This window comes from Peromyscus leucopus, chromosome 7 (assembly GCF_004664715.2).
Source record: "Peromyscus leucopus breed LL Stock chromosome 7, UCI_PerLeu_2.1, whole genome shotgun sequence".
Lineage (NCBI taxonomy): Eukaryota > Metazoa > Chordata > Mammalia > Rodentia > Cricetidae > Peromyscus > Peromyscus leucopus.
The window spans coordinates 103,570,844-103,591,592 of NC_051069.1; positions in this window are offsets into that span (position 1 = coordinate 103,570,844).

Here is a 20,749-nt window from a genome sequence, read left to right on the forward strand (position 1 = left end):
TAGAATGCTTGCCTAGCATGTAAGAGGCCCTGGGTTCAATTTCTAAAACTAAATAATAATAATAATAATAATAATAATAATAATAATAATAATAACAACAACAACACATATGACCATTTTATTTCCTTTCTTTGGCCTCTTTCCTGTCCTAAGGCAGATGTGATGCTGTCGCTTGTGTGGTCTAGCCAGATGCTCTGTTCTCTGTCCTGTCTGCCCCATGCACCCCACCCCCATTCCTCATTTTTATATGGGCTTGACAGACTTTTCATAGCTCCTCAAATCTGTTAACACGTAGCTCCAAGAGGAAAAGGTTTCAGACTTAATTGACCTTGGAAACACCATCATCACATTTAATTGTCTTAGACTTGGGGGAAAATGATAAAATCCCCCTCCTTAGCATGTGGGTCCTGATGCTTGCTTCTCATGTAAGCCCAGCCTAAAGCAGACCTTACATCTCTGGGATGGAGATGCAACTCTTCTGCCTTAAAATTACAAAGTCATGGTGTGTTTCCTTGGCCCATACTATGTGGTTGGAGTCTTTAGAAGGTACTTATTTTGCAAAGGAGAAGGATTTCACATACTGTTTTGGATTTATTTTTGTGTGTGTACGCGCGCGCGGGTGCACACATTGAGGCCAGACACTGGCTCTGAAAGTCCTCTCTGTCACTCTCCATCTTGGTTTGAGACAGGATCTCTCACGGGACCTGGAGCTCACTGATTCAGCAAGACTGCTTGTCTATCAGGCCTGAAGGATCCTCCTGTCTGTAGGATTTCTGTAGGATTGCAGGGGTACTGTCACCCCGCTTTTTACATGGGTTCTGGGAATGCAAACTCGGACCTATGCTGCATGTCCAGCACTACCAGAGACGCCCTCTCCCCAGCTGCCTGTGGTGGATATATGACTGCTTTGGAAATGTGATTAAATCTAGCAGCCTTGCACTCCGGCAGAGTCATGGCTTCACCCTATGCATGGCAGAACCTTTGATTCAGCTTTGCCACCCCTGGGCAGCTTCCCACACTTGCAGTGCCTGCCTGGCATCCACAGGCGTTTCAGTGTGTGACCTTATCATGGCAGAAAATGCTCTGTGGTTTTTCTTTGAACCCTGTCACTCTGGTTCCCTGAAGCAGATCTCAGCCAGGCTTGTGTTACAGAGGTTATGGGAAGTGTGTGGACCATGATGAAAGAGCTTGGGTCATTCTGTTCACAGGGTCTACTCATTTGTTAATTGAGTCCATCGTTCATTCCCGATGCCCTACTTTCTGCTATTGCCCTTTGCTTTCTTTAAATAGACACCATGAAAAATTCAAACAGTATACCCACAGATGAGTGCCGCACTCGGCCTCGGTCCCAGGAGTTTCTTTGGGCTGTGGACAGCAGTTAATGCAGAGATTCATAGCTGGTCACAGTGCTGAGAAAAACTGACTACAGTGCTCAGTCCTAAACAGGACGTCTTCATCACCCCCTTCACAACTCAGGGAACATTGTGGAGGGGAGGCAGAGAGAATGTAGGAGCTGGAGGATGGGGCGGATCACTTCCAAACAGTGTCCTCTGCTTGTGATGTAACTGTTGCGCTTGTGAACTCGCTGCAGCTGCGGTTCCTTGCACAAGTCCTGTGTAAGAGTGAGGGCATCACCGGTCTATCAAGGATGGGGGAGGGGCTCACGAGGACCCGTCCCTAGCTGAGGAACTGTCTAACAGCTGATGGTTGCTGGGGTATGGGGAGTCATTTTTCTTCACTGGATTAGCTACTGATAAGTCATCCATGCTTTAGTCAATAGCCCCTAACTCACGGAAGCAGCTCTAATCAAACGCAGCATGTCATCTAATCTAACTCTTCAGAAGCCACCTTGTTCTGTTTTTTTTTTCCCCTCAGGATAGCCCCCCCTCCCCCTCTCTCTCTCTCATCTATCTATCTATCTATCTATCTATCTATCTATCTATCTATCTATCCATATGTAGGCAGGCTAGTAGCCATCCTATGCCATGCTATACCACATGGTGTAGCATACAGACCTCTCTGTCTGACCACCCTTTAGGATTCAGCTTGCAAATGATGCCCCAGCAGGCACATCTGCCTCATTCTGAAGCCCGCAGAACACTTGGCTTCACTGATGCACTCTGACTTCTTTAAGCTTAACTGATGTGCCCAGAAGTCACATTCAAACTTTTATGAAAACAAACCACTCGGCACTGGATGGACATCCCTGTATATGTTCAGGAAGGGGAGGCCATACCAATGTATCTGCAGCATTGACTTTGGAGGAGTTGAACTGCTTGTTCAAAGGAAAAGGCCATGGAAGTTGGAGCCAACTTGTACAAACTCAGAGGAACTTCTCCTCCCAACTTTAGGAGCAGGACCACCACACTGCTGGCTTGGCCACAGTGAGAGCTTTTACCTACCTCATGGAGATCTGCAAACAGCAAGGAGCAGAGCTTCACCCTCTGCGTTAATTCATTTTCTGTTTGTGTGATGAAACACCATGACCAAAGCAACCTACACAAGGGAGAATGTATCTGGGCTCATGGTTCCAGGAGGGTGGATAGGAATCCTTCATGGTGGGGAAGCAGTCGGCATGGCAGCAAGAACAGGAAGCTAAAGCTCACTCCTTTAGTGAAAGCACCGAGCAGAGGAAAAGAACTGGAAATGTGGTGAGACCACATTTCAACTCTCACAGCTCATCCCCAGTGGCACACTTCCCCCAGCAAGGCTGTGATACCTAAATGTCTCCAAGGAGCATCACCCACTGGGGACCAGGTGTTCAAGTGCCCAAGACTGGGGGGGGGCATTCTCATCGAAATCTCCATACCCTCCCTCCTGGAGAGCCAGTTATTGAAACACCCGGTGTTGAGAGTTCCTTCTCCCTCTACTTGGATTCAGCACGAGCTCTGTAGCTTGAGGATAGTTCCCGACATGGCTGCTTTCTCTTATTGTGTGTGTGTGTGTGTGTGTGTGTGTGTGTGTGTGTGTGTGTGTGTGTGATGTTTCTATTGCTGTGACAAAACACCATGACCAAGTCAACTTATAAAAGAAAACATTTGAAGGCTCATGGTTCCAGAAAGTTAGAGTTCATGACCATCAGTGGTGATGGTGGGGTCATGGCAGCAGGCAGGCAGGCATGGTGCCAGAGCAGTAGCTTATAGCTTACATCTTACACAGGCACAAGGGAGAGAGAGAGAGAGCAAGAGAGAGTACACCCTAACTGGGAATGGCATGGACTTTTGAAACCTCAAAGCCCATTCCCAGTGATGCACAGCTCCTCCAATAAGGCTGTGCCTCCCAATCCTTCCCAAACAGTTCCAGCAACTATGGACCAAGTATTCAAACACATGAGTCTGTGGAGTCTGTGGGGGCCATTCTCCTTGAAACCACTATAGTGTGAATGTATATATGTGTATATGTGCACAGATGTAAGTGCACATGTGTGAGCATGAGTGGAGGACAGAGGCCAATGTCAGTTCTCTTAATTACTCTCCACCTTATTTTTTGTTAGTCAGTTCATAATTCATCCTTCTTCCCTTCCTCTTCCTTCTGTCTTTTTTTAATTTAATTTTTTATTTTTTTGAGACCAGGTCTCATTATTCCAGGATGACCTTGAACTTACTGTGTAACCATAATAGTCTTGGACACCCGATTCTTCTGCCTCCACTTTCTGGGAACTGGATTACAGGTGTGTACTACCACATTGGGTTTCTGGGCTGCTGGAGGCTGAACCCTGGACTTTGTGCATGCTAGGCAAGCTTACCCAACAGCTTTCCTAGAATTCATCAGTGTGCAGATCCTAACTTTGCTGCAGCTCCGCCTCTCTGGATTGTATCTATAGAAAATAAGCCAAGAAGAGGAGCACCTGAGAAAGAATGGACTCCCAGCCTCATTTATCATGAGTCTGCCACTCCAGACACCTCCCCATCTGGGCAGGATCCTGCTTTGATTTTATTTTTGATCTTAGTGAAAACTTAGTTCCTAAAAGCCCGAAGGTAAAGTAGGACAAGGGGTTCACTTGCCCTTTGTTCCCGACTGAGGCAGTGAGAGATGAACTCTTCACAGCCCAAGTCTAAAGGGAAAGCAAACAGCGCCAGGCTTGCAGAGGGGCAGCCACGCTGTCACGTTGTCCTAACAGTGTTAGTGGAGCTAGAGGAGAACAGACTGTAGGATCGGATTTTCCAGCATCCAGCACCACAGAAGCTGCTGCCACCTCTGTGTGTGAGAGCGGAGAGGCAGAGACGCTCTCCAGAGTGCGTGGTGCGCAGCCAGAGCCAGGCTGGCAGAGCTGGCAGACGCCCAGCAGCAGCCTGCACTTGGCCCCACGCCTGCTGCCTCTGGCACCGCCATCATGGATGATACTCCTGCTCTCAAGAGACTGAATCTGTAGAAAAAGGCCCTTCCTCCCTCTCACCTTCCAAAGCCTGTGAGAGCTGCCCTCTGGTAGCATGGGTCAGCGAGGCCAGGCGGAAGGCAAGTCAGGAAATGTGCTTTGCAGGCTGGTGGTGGAGAAGGGGCACCAGCTGAGAGAAAACAGTGCCTCAGCTCTCTGTTTTCTTCTGACGGTAAAAATCAAAGGACTCCAAAGGCTTCAGAGTCGGTGGAAGATAAATAAGGTGCGGAGGTGGGTGCGCAGGGGACGGCTAAGAGCAGGAAGGACAATGAAGGGGGCTCGGAAAAGGACTGCTATAGACTAAGGCGTGTCCCTTTAAGGGCATCTAGGCAATCCCCTTGCCCGGCACGGTGTTATTTATTGCACTTCACAGCAGGGAAGAAATCTTGGGGACACTGATAGATCTGTGCTCCTCTAAACTGCTCGGAGAAATGCGTGATGTTCCAGGTGCAGGAATCCCAATTTCCAACCCAAGCAGGTTGGAGCTGGCAAGGTGCAGACCTTGTGGGTTTATTCCTGCTTGGTTGCAAAATGCTGTGATCTCCTGGGAAGGGCCCAGAGACCTTGGTATTTGTTGCTTAAGAGGCAAAGTCACAGTTGGTTAACCCCATCTGCTTTCAAGAAATGGGGAGAGTCAGAGTCTCAGGCTCTGTGCAAGCTGCACTCATCCTCAGGCCTCCCCTAGGTCAGTGTTTGTTCAGGGAATTTTAAGCTCTGTCGTAGCAAGATTATTAAAAACCTTACTATATTATTTTTCTTCTTGCCTTTTTTTTCTGTGTCTATGTGCCCGTGTGTGCACATGTGAATGAAGATCATATTGGAAAGCCTTCCTCTATTTAGAAAATATCTCTGAGACAAGGTCTCTCATTGGACCCAGTGCTCACCATTTTGGCTACTATGGCTGGCCAGTGAGCCACTAGTGAGGGAGACCAACTCCCTCTTCTTCCCCCAGGGTACTCTTGAGTAGGGAGAAATGAGGAATATGTAGATAGAAGTATAGAGGAGAGAGACAATTAGAAAACACAGGATAAAGCCGGGCGGTGGGCAGCTTAATCCAGCATCGGAGGCGAGCCAGGCGAATTCTGTGAGTTAGGCAGCTGGGCTACCAAGTGATCAAAAGCAAAGCTAACAGAGAAACCCTGTCTCGAAAAAAAAAAAAAAAAAAAAAAAAAAAAAAAAAAACACAGGATAGCCCTGGGAGGGCCTGGGTCCAAACCCACCAGCCCCTTCTGTCTCTACTAAAGGGCTTTTAAAGGAATGCCAAGGGGTGAAGCAAAAGACCTCCCCCCAGCATGGCCAAGTGCAGACCATCCCAGGCACCTGGTGACCATGCACGTGGTCCAGCCATCCCCTAATGAGGCCCTGCTGTGTAAAGCAGGCTCAGATCTCACTAGGAAACCCTTGTGGGCTCCCATACACTAGCATCCTCCTGTCTCCCAACATCATCTCAGTGCTGAGATTACAGCCACATTATGTGGGTGCCAGGGATCTGAACCCAGTGCTCATGCCTGCACAGCAAGCTCTCTGCCCACTGGGCTACCTCCCCGGCTCACAACCTCACTGTGTTTCTATTTCCGATGTAATAGTGTCATCCATGTAGAGGCTCAAAATGGCCTGAATTCATCATCTTACTGTTCTGGGAAGGTAGCACTGACTGGAACACAGGTGATGATGGCTGGCAGGGTTACATTCCTCCTGGGGCTTTATGGGAGTGTTGGCCTAATGTCTAGGGGTTGCCTACACTCCTTGGCTCTTGGCCCCTCCTTACATCTCCAAGGCCAGCAGTGATGCATCTCTCTTCTCTCTGACCTCTGCCTCAACCTTATGTGTTCTCTCTCCCTTATTCTGATAGCCTCGCTTCTCTCTGACAAGGATGCCTGTGATTATGTCAAGGCCCCTGGCTAGCAGGAGCTAATCTTCCTGTCTTGAGATCCTTAATTTCATCACATCTGCCATGTTTCTTTTATCATGTAGGAGAACACATTCATGGGTCCAGGGGTTAGGACCTGTGTACCTACTGTGGCAGGCTTTGTGAAGCTTATGTTGGACCCTCCCAAAACCACACATTGAAAGCTAGCCTTCCATTCATTGGTGCTAAGAGGCAGTGCTTAGGGAAGATTCAGTCCTGAAAGGGAAGCCCTCATGGTGGGAGCCATGCCCTTATACACACAGCCCCAGAGAGCGCCTTTGCGTTCCCAGGAGATAGCAGGAAGATGAACCAGGAGGCAAGGCCTCAGGACACTGAATTTGTAGGCACCTTGAGTTTGAACTTGCCACTCTCCAGAACTATTAGAAACAGCCTTCTGTTGTTGATAATCACCCAGCCCATGGTGTTTCATTATGGCAGAAAGAATGGGGCCAGACAAAATCTTTGGGGACCACCACTCTGCCTCTTCCTTTGGGGACCACCACCCTGCCTCTTCTATCCTGTACCACTCTAGTTAAGTGGAGTTGGGGGCTGGGAACAGGCACAGAACTTGGTTATAATTCCACATCTATGAAAAAGGACAGTTCTGTGAGGATGCTGAAAAGCAGAATTAGCAAATAAATCCATAGTAAGAAAGCCACACTTTCTTTTTAAGCAATGTGTGTGTGTGTGTGTGTGTGTGTGTGTGTGTGTGTGTGTGTATACATGTGCATGTGTATATATTGAAGCCAGAGGTTGACATTGAGGGTATACTTTGAACCTGGTGCTTAGGATGGCCTGGACCAGTCTAGCAAGCTCTGCCTGTCTCCATCCCATCGTGTGTTAGGGTTACAGTTATGTATGATCTCACTTAGTGTTTCTCATGGGCACTGGGGATCCAAATTCAGGTCTTGCTTTCAAGATAGGCACCTTACCTACTCCTGAGCCCCTTCCCCAGCTCCAGTCCACACTTGCATGACCCAGCAATATTTTAAGTAAATCCCTTAGGCTCCATTCTCATTTAATCAATGAATCAATGTTTTCAGAATTGACACATGTATTCAGGTTCTGCAACTTGAGGGATTTACATGGGGGGAAGGAAACGGTTGACCTGGTAAACAGACTGGTGAAAGAGGAAATAGGGGTCCAGTTGAGGGTCTCTGGACATTAGTGGGGGTCACTTTGCACAAGATGTAGAATTAGGAAATATCACTGCCATGTACTAACATGCACACTATGCCCAGCACTCTAGAACTGCCAATGCCTGAACCAGGCATGGGATCTCTCTCTTTTTCTTTTCTCTTTTTTTTCTCTCTCTTTTTTTAATCAACTTGACACAAGCTATCTATTTTTCTTTCTTTCTTTTTATTTGTTTAAAAATGTAACTTTCCCTCTGATCAGGGAAACTTTTACAGCCATTTTTTTCACAAGTCAAATTTCCTCCTCCCCCTCTTCTTTTCCTCCTCCATCTTCTTAAGATTTATTTTGAGGGCCCTATCTGCATGTACACTTGCATGACAGTAGAGAGCATCAGATCCCATTATAGATGGTTGTGAGCCACCATATGGTTGCTGGGGATTGAACTCATGACCTCTGGAAGAAGAGCCAGTGCTCTTAACCACTAAGCCATCTCTCCAGCCCTGACACAAGCTACCTAGGAAAAGGGAACCATAATGAAGAAAATTCCCCCATTGTACTGGCCAGTGGGCAAGTATACAGGGCATTTCTTAATTCATGGTTGAGGTGGGAGGGCCCAGCAGAGTGGGCATAGTGCCACCCCTGGGCAGATGCACCTGGGTTCTATAAAAAGCAGACTGAGCAAGCCATAGCGAACAAGCCAATACAGAGCATTCCTCCAGGGTCTCTGACTCAGTTCCTGCCTCTAGGTTCCTGCTTTTAACTTCTACTCCGAATTCCTTCAGTGATGAACTGTGACCTGAAAGCGTTAGCAAACTAAACCTTTTCATCCCCAAGTTGGCCTTGGTCAGTGTTTATCACAGCAACAGAAGCCAACAAAGACAGCATCCCAGTCACTCTCGGAGCTGCCATGCCCTCCACCCTGGGGATGTCTGTGGTGAGACTCTGGGATAGATAGGCTTGATAAATATCAAAGAGTATTCTCACTGAAGTTAAGGCTTATTGAGATCTCCTGTCTTGGAGATTAAAATGCTAAAACAAGTAGTTTTTTTGGGAGGGGGCAGGGGGCTCACATCATAGGAACCCAATTAAACTCCAGCAGGGAAATCATAGCAGTCCTGAGTTCCAGTCTATACTTTTGATATACTCTGTTTCGCAGCATATCCTAAATGCGGTCAATATGCTTGACAATGCAATAGTTGAGAGCTGATGTGTATGTTTACACATACATATACTGTATATGTGCTTAAACTTTATGCCGAGGACTAACTACATTATATACACACATAACACTCCAAGAGTTGGGTATAGCTGTTTGTTCATGTTGGGGTCCAAAAAGGGGCTATAGGGCTGGGGCAATGGCTCAGTGCTTACCAGGCAAGCATGGTACCTGAGTTTGATCCCAGAACCTACGGAAACAAGCCAAGTATGGTAGTACACGCTTGTAATCCCAGTGCTGGGAGGTGGAGATAGGCAGCTCTCTGGGGCTCCAGCTTACAGGGTAGGCAGCCTAGTCTATTTGGAGAGCCCTAGGCCAAGAAGGAAACTCTTGTTTCCAAAAACAAGGTGGCTGGTGTGTGGAGAATGACATCCAAGTTTGCCCTCAGGTTTCCACAGACAGGTCCACATGCACCTTCCCACACATGTATTCACACACACAGAGACACTCACACCCCTGTACACACACACACACACACACACACACACACACACACACACACACACAGAGAGAGAGAGAGAGAGAGAGAGAGAGAGAGAGAGAGAGGGAGAGAGAGAATATCAGAGAGGAAATTCAGTATTTCTCTTTGTTCTTCACATGTCTGCGGTTTCATCTACCATCTATCTACGCCATTGTTTCTTTGGCTGGGTTGGCAAGGAGTCAATGTCTTGTGTAAACTATGTCTGTCGATTTTGAGGTACATCATGATTTTATCTACCAACTAAACTATGTCGATTGTCATCCCATCTCACACAGAGCTCTTGCAGTCCCGGGCCCCCTGAGTCAAGATGGCTGCTTCTCGGGAGGAGACTGCTATTTCTGGGTTGAGATTAGATTTCCCTGGAACTGCGCCCTTGCAGGTTATCTCCCAGTGTAGGCTGCGTCTGTGCCTGGGTGGGCTGAAGCTGCCTCTGCCTTAGCACGGATTTCGTATTGTGGAGATCTCTATCTTGCTAATTACAAAGCCCGTTTTCCTAGAATAAAAGCCAGTGATTATAGGAGCCAAGTGGAGAATTAGGACTCAGGATGAAATTTAACAATCTATAATAACAGGAAGTTAGAACATTGTCTCCTCTGATTCATTTGGAGATGAGTGAATGGGCTTAGCCAGAAGAAAAAGAAAAGATATTGTTCTTCCCCTTGTGGAATTAGTTGGAAAGTATTCACAGATTTCTTTTTTCTTTTTAAAACATGTACGTGTATGTGTCTGTGTGCATGCACACATGTGTGCCATGTTGTGTGTGTGGAGGTGAAATATTGGTCCTGCCTTTCTCCTTCTTTGAGATAGGTGCTGTTATTCACTTCAGCATGTGCCAAGCTAGCCAGCCCCTGAGCTTCCGGGATTCTTCAGTCTCTATCTACCCCTGTCTCATCTGGCCACAGGAGCAGTGCTATTACAGACCTGCACCCCATCCCCACCCCATCTGGCTTTTTGTGAGTTCTGGGAATCTTTACTCTGAGCCTCACACTTCACACTCACACAGCAAGTGCATTACCCACTGAGCCGTCTGCCCAGCCCCTCTTCCCTGGGTCTTACTACTCTGCAATATCCTCCTGGAAGGTGGGATATTCACGGGTACGTTTTTCCCCTGAAGGTCCACACATAGCGCTGAAGGTGTATGTGTTTGTTTCCCAGCTTAGGTGTTGATATAACCAAGATTGTTCTTTGTCCCTGGTGAAGAGAGAGCTCGCTGTTACATGTCAGGGGAACACCCGTGGGATTCGGGGCTCACATTCAATATTTGATGTGACACAATGCAGAAGGCTTGTTGTGATTGGAATTTGTTTTTCTAAACCACAGGAAAACATGTATCACTTTTATGACTTTTATTTGGCTGGGACTCACAGGAGCAGCAGCGTCCCCCCCATCCCACTCCCATCCAGTAAATGGAGCAACTGGATTTAGAAACAGGATCTGCAGCCTATAGCATTTGATGGCAGAGGTATTTTTGTCAAGGGTGACTTGTTCCTCCTCTTCCAGGATGCCTTGTGGCATTTTCATTTTCCATTTCTCACACCCACATTAGCTTGAACCACTTAGGAGAGGACTTTGCAATGTGAGCATTCGTCAGAATTATTGGAGAGCATGCATGGATTTGAATCCAGCCCATTTCGTCAAGGGTCTAGAGGATGGGACTCAACATGGAGGACTTCTGGAGGCTGCCCAGGGCTTGTAGTGAGCAATCCAAATGCAAACCCCTGGCCTAGGGTTGTTGTATTTGTTCCTGGCTTTGGTGGTGTCAGCATGAGGGTGTGGACTCAGCTTGGTGATAGCCTCCTTGAAGAAAAGGCCAGATCCCTTGAATGGGAATAAGTCCTGTCACAGAGTCAAGTTCCTCTAAGATAGGCCCTGGGATGAGGGCTCCTGTGTAAATGGGACACACACACATGCACGCACGCACGCACGCACGCACGCACGCACGCACGCATGCATGCATGCAGAGTTACTGGAGTTGCGAGGGTCAGACCCTGAAGCCTGGGAGCTCTAACAAGTGAGGCTGGGCATCTGTCCTCAATAGGCCAATTAAACAGACAAGTCACAGTGGAGAAGCTAAGAATGGAGATTTGTCCACCATGGCCTTTTGGGGAAGAAGAACAAAGAGATGACTCCTCCATTTAGGCTCTTGAGTTGAGGTTTAGGTTTAATAAAGGGCAAGAGGTATTCTTTGCTAAGCAGTCCCAGTCAAGGTCCTGCCCATCACTGATGTACCATTGTTTGGGCCTCAGTCTCCCCAGCGAGGTTGTCTGACCAGCTGTTACTACTGTGTGAAATCTCTTCCTGGGAGACCAGCACCCCTCCACCCGTTAGCCCCAGGCTTCAACCTTTTCCTCCCCTCAGCAGAAGACTCCTGGGGAAATTCCAGTTTCTCACAATCTGTGAGGGCTATTCTTGGTTGTCAGCTTGGCTGCATCTAGAATTAACTACAACCCAAGTGGTGGGGTACACCTGTAAGGGGTTTTTCTTGATTGAATAATTTGAAGTCAGAAGACCCACCCTAAATCCGGATCTTTGGAGGTGGGAGGGTCCACCTTAGGTCTGGGCCATGCCTTCTGCTGGCAGCCTATATAAAGGACATGGAAGAAGGAAGCTTTTGCTCTCTGCCTGCTTGCCCTCACTCTCACAGGCAAGTCCATTCCTTCACAGGCACTGGAGCCTACTTCTTGGGGATTCTGGCACATACTGAAGATCAGCTGAGACATCCAGCCTCATGAACTGAACAACTACTGGATTCTTGGACTTTCTATTAGTAGACAGCCATTGTTGGATTAGCCAGACCACAGCCTGTAAGCCACTCTAAGAAATCATATATATCTCTATCTCTATCTCTATCTATATCTATATCTATATCTATATCTATACACACACATACATACATACATACATAGTTATGCTCCTCTGGAGAACTCTGAACAATACAGTGTTCATCATCTATAGAGTCTGATAATCAAAATGGAGCACTCATGTCCCTTGGGAATCCTTCATTGCTGTGGGAGGGTTAGGTTGTTGGGGTAAGCAGGAAGGTGAGGGAAAGGCCAGCTGTTCCCCTAAAGTATCTGCTCCCCTCTCCCATTTGCACTGCCATGCTGAGTCACTCACCAGGTGGAACCCATTCTCTCCCCCTAAAGCTGCCATTATAGCTTGCCTTACCTGGCAGATAAAGACAGAGATGAACTGGGCCAGTTTCAGGCCTATCTTTAAGGCGGTGTCTCTTGAAAGTGCCAAGTGCCATGTAAAAAAATCCCAACCATTCTTAGGCCAGTAAATTATAAGGGAGTTCGAGCTAGAGCCACAGAAAGGCCACATGGGGGTGGGGGAATTGAGGTGATAGAGACACCTGGAGTCTTGTGTCCCTTCCTGATCAATGACCAGATCACAGGGAGGCAACTTTGCTACAGGGTGATATGTGAGAGTCCAGGGTAGGATTTGAGTACTAAATGATCATGCCCTGTGTGTTCTAGTTTCTTTTCTGTTGCTGTGAAAAACACCACGATCAGAGAAGGAAGGACTTACTTGGCTTGTACTTCCAGGTCTCAGTGCATCATTGTGGAGATGTGCCAGGGCAGGAACTCAAGTGAGAACCTGAAGCAGAAACACTGCTCATCGCTCCCTCCCAGGCTCATACTTAGCTAGCTTTCTTACGCAGCCCAGGGAATGGTGTTGCCCACAGTAGACTGGACCCCCCATGTCAGTTAAGTCAACCAAGACAATCAATCCCCCACAGACATGCCCACAGGCCAGTCTGATCTGGGCAGTCCCTCAGTTGGGACTCACCTTTTTAGGTAACTCTAGGCTGTGTCAGGTTGACAGTTAAAGCTCAGTAGGATACTCCTATGCCATTTTTTTTTTTTTTTCTGTACAAGTGGGAAGAGAGCTGCAGATCCCCAGGGCCAGGGATCTGGGCTAAGTCAACACCTAGTTACAGTGAGAATTTTTAGTAATGGTGGGTAAGAAATATTTGCTTCTAAGCTCCAAATACACGTGGTACCCTCCGAAGTCTACCACTGGGTATGGGTCTCAGGACTCTCTGAGGAATCCAGGCCAGGATCACCTTTTGGCAACCAAGAGGCTCCGTTTAACATACAGTAAGAAAGGAATCCCAAGGCCACATCAGTACACTGTAGTAGAAGCTGGCAGGCATGGAAGTCAGGGATACCTGACATTCCTCTTTCTTTATATGCGTTTGGCCTCTGGTCATCTGGATGTGAAATTAGCTATATTTTTCAGTTAGATACATATTATATGTTCATGGATGAAAGCAATAAATTATACAGATGAACAAAGAGAAGAAATTAAGATACTATTTTATCTTCACACTGATTCAGGCAATTATTGGTGTGTACGCTTTCAGGGGTATGTGGAAAGGGCAGATAATACATTGATTTTTCTTTCAAACAATGGAATTATGCCAAAATGGAGCTCAATACCCTTTTACTTGCATTCTTTTATCCTTTTAAAATTAGAAGACAACTTCTACAAGCTAAATAACCCTCCCCCTTTCTTTTTAGGTATAGAGTCTCCCTATATGGCCTTGACTGGCCTGGAACTTACCATGTGGACCAGGCTGGCCTCAAACTCAGAGATATTTGCCTGCCTCTACTTTCTGAGTGCTGGAATTAAAAGTGTGCACCACCATACCCAACTTAAGCTAAATATTTTAAAACTCGAAAACAGGTTTCTGAAAATACTTTAAATGAGTAATGCATTCATTGAAGAAAAAAATTGAAAATACAGATGAGTGAATTAAACTGTTTCCACAATGTGGAAGTTCTTGGGTGCAAAGCCTTCTATTGCTGTCCTAGGGTTTGATCCTCGAGGGCTGGGGTGTAGTGCCAAGCTCCCGCTAGATCGGCTTGCTAGACAGGAAGCAGCAAACAGGGGAGGAGCTAACCCCCTTGATTATTTCTGAGGTCGAAGACTTAGAAGTACTGGGCCAAAGAACATGTCCATCTGTAAGGCCACTCACAGGCCAACATTGCTAAATGACCTTTTTTTGGTGACAGGTCACAAAGCCTCAGAAGGCCTCTTTTTACTTATTATGATTGAAAAAGAAATCTCCCAAGCATATCTCTTGAAAGCATTTGAAATGTTGGCATGGTGCACACCTGTTTTTGTGTGCATGCTTTAAAACCTTTCCTGGGGGTTTGTGAAAGGCTCAGCAGGTAAGGGTGTCTGCTGCCAGGCCTGGGGACCTTAGTTTGATCCCCAGGATCTCAGGAGACAGCTGATTCCTCCCTCGGTTGTTCTCTAATTTCCACAAGCACATGTATCCCATACTAAAGAAATGTAATAATTAAAAACAACAACAACAAAAAAAACTTCTCTGGGGTAGATCCCAGCCATGGTAAGAGACACATCATGTAGAGATACATCATGATAGACATAAACATTTACAAGTCTGTGAAATTACCAAGGAAGAGATTTCAGATGAAGAAAAGAACACACTGGCCTTTGAAACTGTCTCCAGAGGAAGCGGCCCCTCGCTTTGATTCTGTTTCTTTGAGTGCTCGATCCTGAGGAGCAGTCCAGCCTCTCCCTTCCTCCTCGTCATGAGACAAAGTACCTATTCTGGAAGTTTCCCTTTAAGAAGCTCTTCCATGTGTCCTGTGTGCATCTGGTTTCAGTCACAGAGCACGTAACCCACCATATGGAGCTCTGTCCAGCCAACATCTGGCCTCTTTCCAGCAATTATCTGAGAAATTCTATTTCAGCCACAAAACCTCCTGCTCTAATCAGCTTGCTAATTTTGGTCACCCCCAGCAGTGAGCAATCATGGTCAGGTCCGAGGGAGCAGAGATGGCGTCTGTGACCCCATAAAGCCTCTCCCCATCAGCTCTTGCTTAGGAATCCCTGGGGCAGAACCATCTCCCATTAACATTTCATCATTTCTGGATTAGGTGTCTAGATGGAGGATTTGGTGCTTGGTATTGGCAGGATGCTAACTAGGGGCCAGGTGACCCCTTCCGCCGATGTCCTTAGGCAGTTGGATGTGCTTGCACATGCCTTGTTTGACCAAGGCGTTTGTCCCAGTGGCTCACTCTGGTGGAGATGGCTAGTTACTATAGCGGGGATAGCTCGATTAGCAGAAACAGTAAACTACAGCAGGGGTAGGCGAATGGCAGCCATCTACAGAGGGCAGTTAATACCTTGACTGATTTGGTCCTGAAGCATCACTTTCACAGAGCTCCCAACATAACCCCACCAATTAAGTTCCCCCATCCCGTGTGTGTGTGTGTGTGTGTGTGTGTGTGTGTGTGTGTGTGTGTGTGGTGTGTGGTGTGTGGTGTGGTGTGGGTGGTGTGGGTGTGTGTGTGTGCGTGTGCGCGCGCATGTGTGCGTGCGTGTGCATGTGTGTGTGCGTGTGTGTGTGCATGTGTGTGTGTGCATGTGTGTGTGTGCATGTGTGTGTGTGTGCATGTGTGTGTGCATGTGTGTGTGTGTGTGCATGTGTGTGTGTGTGTATGTGTGTGTGTGTGTGTGCATGCATATGTGCCTCAGGTTGACACCAGCATATTTTTCAGTTGCTCTTGTCTTATTATAATTTTTAAAAATTTATTTATATTTTTGGGTGTTTTGACTGCATGTATGTGTACCATGTACATGCAGTACACATGGAGGCCAGAAGAGTGCTGTGGAATATTATTTTTACTATAGATGTGTTACATTTGTTTGTGCTACGGAATGTTATTTTAGCTGTGGAAAGGTGTGTTACTTTTGTTTATGCTGCATTTGTTTAATTATGTAAAGATGTAGATGTAACCAACCATCTTATTAAATAAGAAACACAGAACCAATGCAAAGAAGAAAGCCAAGAGGTCAGAGCTAAGAACTAAAACCTTACCCTTCCTCCTGCGGTGGTCCTACCTCTCCAAAAGAGAGCTACTTCCTGTGTTAAAGTCTTTATAAAGACTTTCAGTTCTGCCTTCTCATTGGTTGTAAACCCAACCACATGACCGCCTTGTCACTGCCTGTCTGTACAGACCTCCAGGTCTTCTATGGTTGATATTGAGATCAAAGGCATGTGTATCCAATGCTGGCTGTATTCTTGAACACACAGAGACTTACCTAGCTCTGCCTACCAAGTGCTGGGATTAAAGGCATGCACCACCACCACCCAGCTTTCCTATGGCTTGTTAATAGCTCTGACCCCCGGGCAACTTTATTTATTAACATACAAATAACATTTTAGTACAAATAAAATATTACCATATAAAGATGTGTTACATTTGTTTCACCTTGCCTGCCTAAGGCATCTGACTGGCCTGATAGAGAGCTGAATGGCCAATAGCTCGGCAGGAGAAAAGATAGGCGGGGCTGGTGGGCAGAAAGAATAAATAGGAGAAGAAATCTAGGCTTGAGAGAAGAGGACTGAGAGAGAAGAGCAAGAAACTGTGGAGGACGCCTGGGACAAGCAGCCAATCAGACAGGGGAACAGTGAAAGTAAGAAAGGTAAAAAGCCCGAGGCAAAAGGTAGATGAAGAGAACCAGGTTAATTTAAGTTAAAAGAGCTAGCCAGAAACAAGCCTAAGCTAGGACAAGCATTCATAACTAATAAGAAGTCTCCTTGTCACGATTGGGAACTGGTTGGTGGCCCAAAAGAAAATGCCTGGTATAGAAGAGGGTGTCGGATGCCCTGGAACTGGAGTTATAGACAATGTGAGCCACCACGTGGGTGCTGGGAGCTGGGCCCGGGTCTCCTGCAACAGCTGCTAGTACTTTTAGCTTCTGAGCCACCTCTCCAGCTTCCCCTTCTCCTTGTGGTTTTTTGTTTGTTTGTTTGTTTTGTTTTGTTTTTTGAGACAGGGTCTTTCACTGAACCTGGATTTGACCCATTTGACCAGACAGTCTAGCCAGCAAAGTCCTAAGAGTCCTCCTTTCTCTGTCCCTCCTGTGCTGGGATTACACGCATGCACAAGTGTGCCATGCTCTTTATAGTGTTGCTGGGGATCAGATTCAGGACTCAGGATGTGTATGGCATGCACCTTACATACTGAGCCACCTCCAAAGCCAATGCCACCTCCTTTTCCTTTTCTTTTTAAAAATATTTTCTGTCATTGCCAAAAGCTGTCACCCCATCCTGAAAAAGTCATGGAGCAGAGTTTCCATGGTCCAGCAGAAGTGTGGTGTCTGCACAGCAGATCAAATGGGACAGCTCAGGGAATGGAAGCTCATGCACTCCCAAACATTTTAAAGTGGAAAGTCACTTCTTGATGAAACCCAACCTAGGAGTATTATGAGAAATCCACGGAGTCTGCTTAAAGGGCAAAGGAATTTATTAGAGGAGAAAAACTCACTGTAAAGAACAGAATTGTCACAGGTTCTGGAATGCTGGGGCACAGTCTCGTGCAGTTCCAGCTGTCTCAATCAATCCTGCATCCAAGCCCATGAGGGAGAGAAGAGAGCAGTGTATGAGAGGCCACAAGCAGGTAGAGCAGTTAACTGCTGCATCTTTAGGGCTGCACCTCAGGGTCATAAAACAGATGTCCACTCTATCTCCCCCTTTTGTCTAAAGAAAGTTCTAATATAAAACTATATACAATAGGAACAATGATCAAGTATTGTCCAGGAAAGGAGAAATGAAATAACCTAAACAAAAACAGAAATATAACCAGAAAGAACAACATCAAACAAGAGACACATTGACGCCGGGCAGTGGTGGCGCACGCCTTTAATCCCAGCACTCGGGAGGCAGAGCCAGGCGGATCTCTGTGAGTTCGAGGCCAGCCTGGGCTACCAAGTGAGTTCCAGGAAAAGGCGCAAAGCTACACAGAGAAACCTTGTCTCGAAAAACCAAAAAAAAAAAAAAAAAAAAAAAAAAAAAAAAAAAAAGACACATTGAAATCCAGAGATGTCCAGAACATAGGTAAATGGCATGTTACAGAGATTACTTCAGTAGCTGTCGTAGTCTAAAAAAATCTAACTTTAGTATCTGAAATGTTCTTTCTAAGATATGAGAGGATTATAGCTGTAGCTATTAGTTTTCAACCCCATCAAAGACCCGAGAAGGAACATAATAATATCTGAGAAAACAGGAAATGCAAGCAAGCAATTTCCAAAAAATTTCGAGAATAGACAGAGACAGCTGGCAGCCTGTGCAGTCACCTAAAGTTTCTCAGCACCATTGGGGCATCCATTTGGGCTACAAACCTATGATATCTGACAGACCATTTTCAGAAGCAGGAATTTTGAAAGACCATCTTACCCTGTCTCAGCAAGGTTCAGTAATTGCTTTTCCTTGTGTCCTGCTCATCTGGAAAGGACAGTGTGCATATTGTCAGAAGTCAGTGCAAGGGCTTTCTTTGTCCAGAAGGCCATTTTGTGCCAAGAAGAAGGCAACTTCTGAGACAGAGTGTCTTAGAAGCCCACCAGTCTCTCAGGAGTAGATCAGTGCTGCTAGGAGCAATTGTGTCTCATGTCAACAGAATTCTAAGTTATCAAAACATTTAAATGCTATATTCTTTAGGTCTATGAAGTGTTTGAAGACTAGCTATCCATATGACATATGTTTCTGTAAGTCTGGAAAACCTAACTGACATAACCGTAGAATGTGCAAGCACGGGTGACTATAAATCTGTAAGTCGTATCTACCTAAATAACCTAAGGAAGGACTAAGACTTCACACTAATAAGGTAAACAGTCTGTAAACAGATGTACAGTATAAGGACAATGACCTCAAATTTGTGACAACACACAAAATATCTTAAATGGAGGTAGAAATGTATGGTGCAATATAATAACAATATCCTTAATATGTGTCAATATACAAAATACCCTAAACAGAGGTAGAACATACATACAGTATGGCGAATATAATTTTATATTTGTATCAATATACAAAACACTTCAAATAAGAGTAGGAACATGTGTATAATATAATGATTATAGTTTTGAATTTTTATTAATATACAAATTATCTTAAATAGGAATATAAAAATAGTTTACATTTGTGTAAATATACAAGAATTCATATCAGTGCAAATTATCTAGATTGATAGTTTGCTAAATTAGTTTACTAGTAGATACAGTAATTTCTTTAAAGTCCTATACCTATCTATTTCCCTTTTTTCTCTTTTCCAAACAAGAATCCTGAGTCCAAATTTTATTGTTCCCACCAGATATGATGAGAAATCCATGGAGTCTGCTTAAAGGGTGAAGGAATTTATTCAGGGAGAAAAATTCACTGTACAGAACAGAATTATCACAGGTTCTGGAATTCTGGGGCACAGTCTCAAGTGGTTCTGGCAGTTTCAGTCAGTCCCACATCCAAGTCCATGAGGGAGCAAAGAGAGATGCCTACGAGCATGCATCACAGGTCTTAAGGGTTGCTGAGAGGCCACACCCCAGGGGCATGGACTTCAAGGTCATAGGCAGGTAGAGTAGTTACCTGCTGCCTCTCTAGGGCTGCGCTTTAGGATCACAGACAGAAGAGATCTGCACTACACAGGAGGTCTATGAGAAAACCTGCTTCTGTATCTTCCACCATAAGGCGTGGAGATAGAAGGAAAAGACAAAGGTGGCCAAAATTTGCATATAGAAAATAAGATCTTCCTCCCCAAACTGTCAACGCAGATTTTCTCACATGTGGTTGAAATTTAATTTTCTCCAATGAAATAATAATGGAATCCTAGGCAACCTCTTGTTTAAAAATATGGATTATATCTGAGGTGTAAGTGACCCCAACAGAAGAGCAGAGCCATTTCTCTGGGAGTGGTCAGGAATTAGGAAGTTGGGTGTGGCTTGCACTGAGGTCAAAGATGCCTGCCACCAATGTAGCCTGTCCCCACCTCACACAAGGCAAGCCCCTTCCACCTGCACTATTCTTCAGGGCTTATTTTTCCTATCTTGCAAAAGCAGAAAAACAAAAAACCTACTACCTCTCCTCTTGCCATTTGTTACTGTTAAATAAAGCCCAGATTCCTGCTCATTGATTAACTTAAACTGTATACCTAAGATACTTCTGCCTTTTTTTTTTTTTGACTTTGTTTCTAATTTTCATTAATTATTGATCAAGTATCTGGCAAGCGTTACTAGTGAATGCTCTGATGTGATGGTGCAGTCCCAGGCAGGCAGACTCTGAGGGGTGGCTGACCTTGCCCTGAGCTTTAGAAAGCTAATGAGCCTGGGAGTTCACTTCTGTTTTGTACCCTAGTTGGGCTTTATCCAATAACTAGGAAAAGAGAAACTGTATCCCAAGTTAGGACAGGGCTCACGTTCTCCCTCCAAGAGCTGGTTGGAGACACCCTCTGCAGGTTTGGCTTGAATGCATGCCCCTCTGGGTCTCTTTCTCTGTCTATCATCTATGACTGTGCAGCAAACAGCTCCAAACGTCAGGTTCTTCCTTGAGCCTTCCACAAGGAGCACAGCCTTGCCACACCTTGTTTTCAGCCTGAAAGCAACCACCACCCAACAAGAACAAAACAATCCCCCCCCCCCAAACAGAGCATAGCTGGCTAGATGGCTCAGTGGGTAGAGGTGCTTGCCACCAAGCCTGATGACCTGAGTTCCATCCTTGGGACCCACATGGTAAAAGGAGAGAACCTGAGGGCTGTTCTCTGACTTCCACAGATGCCTGGTGACGTGTTCATGTCTCATCCCTATGTACACACACACACA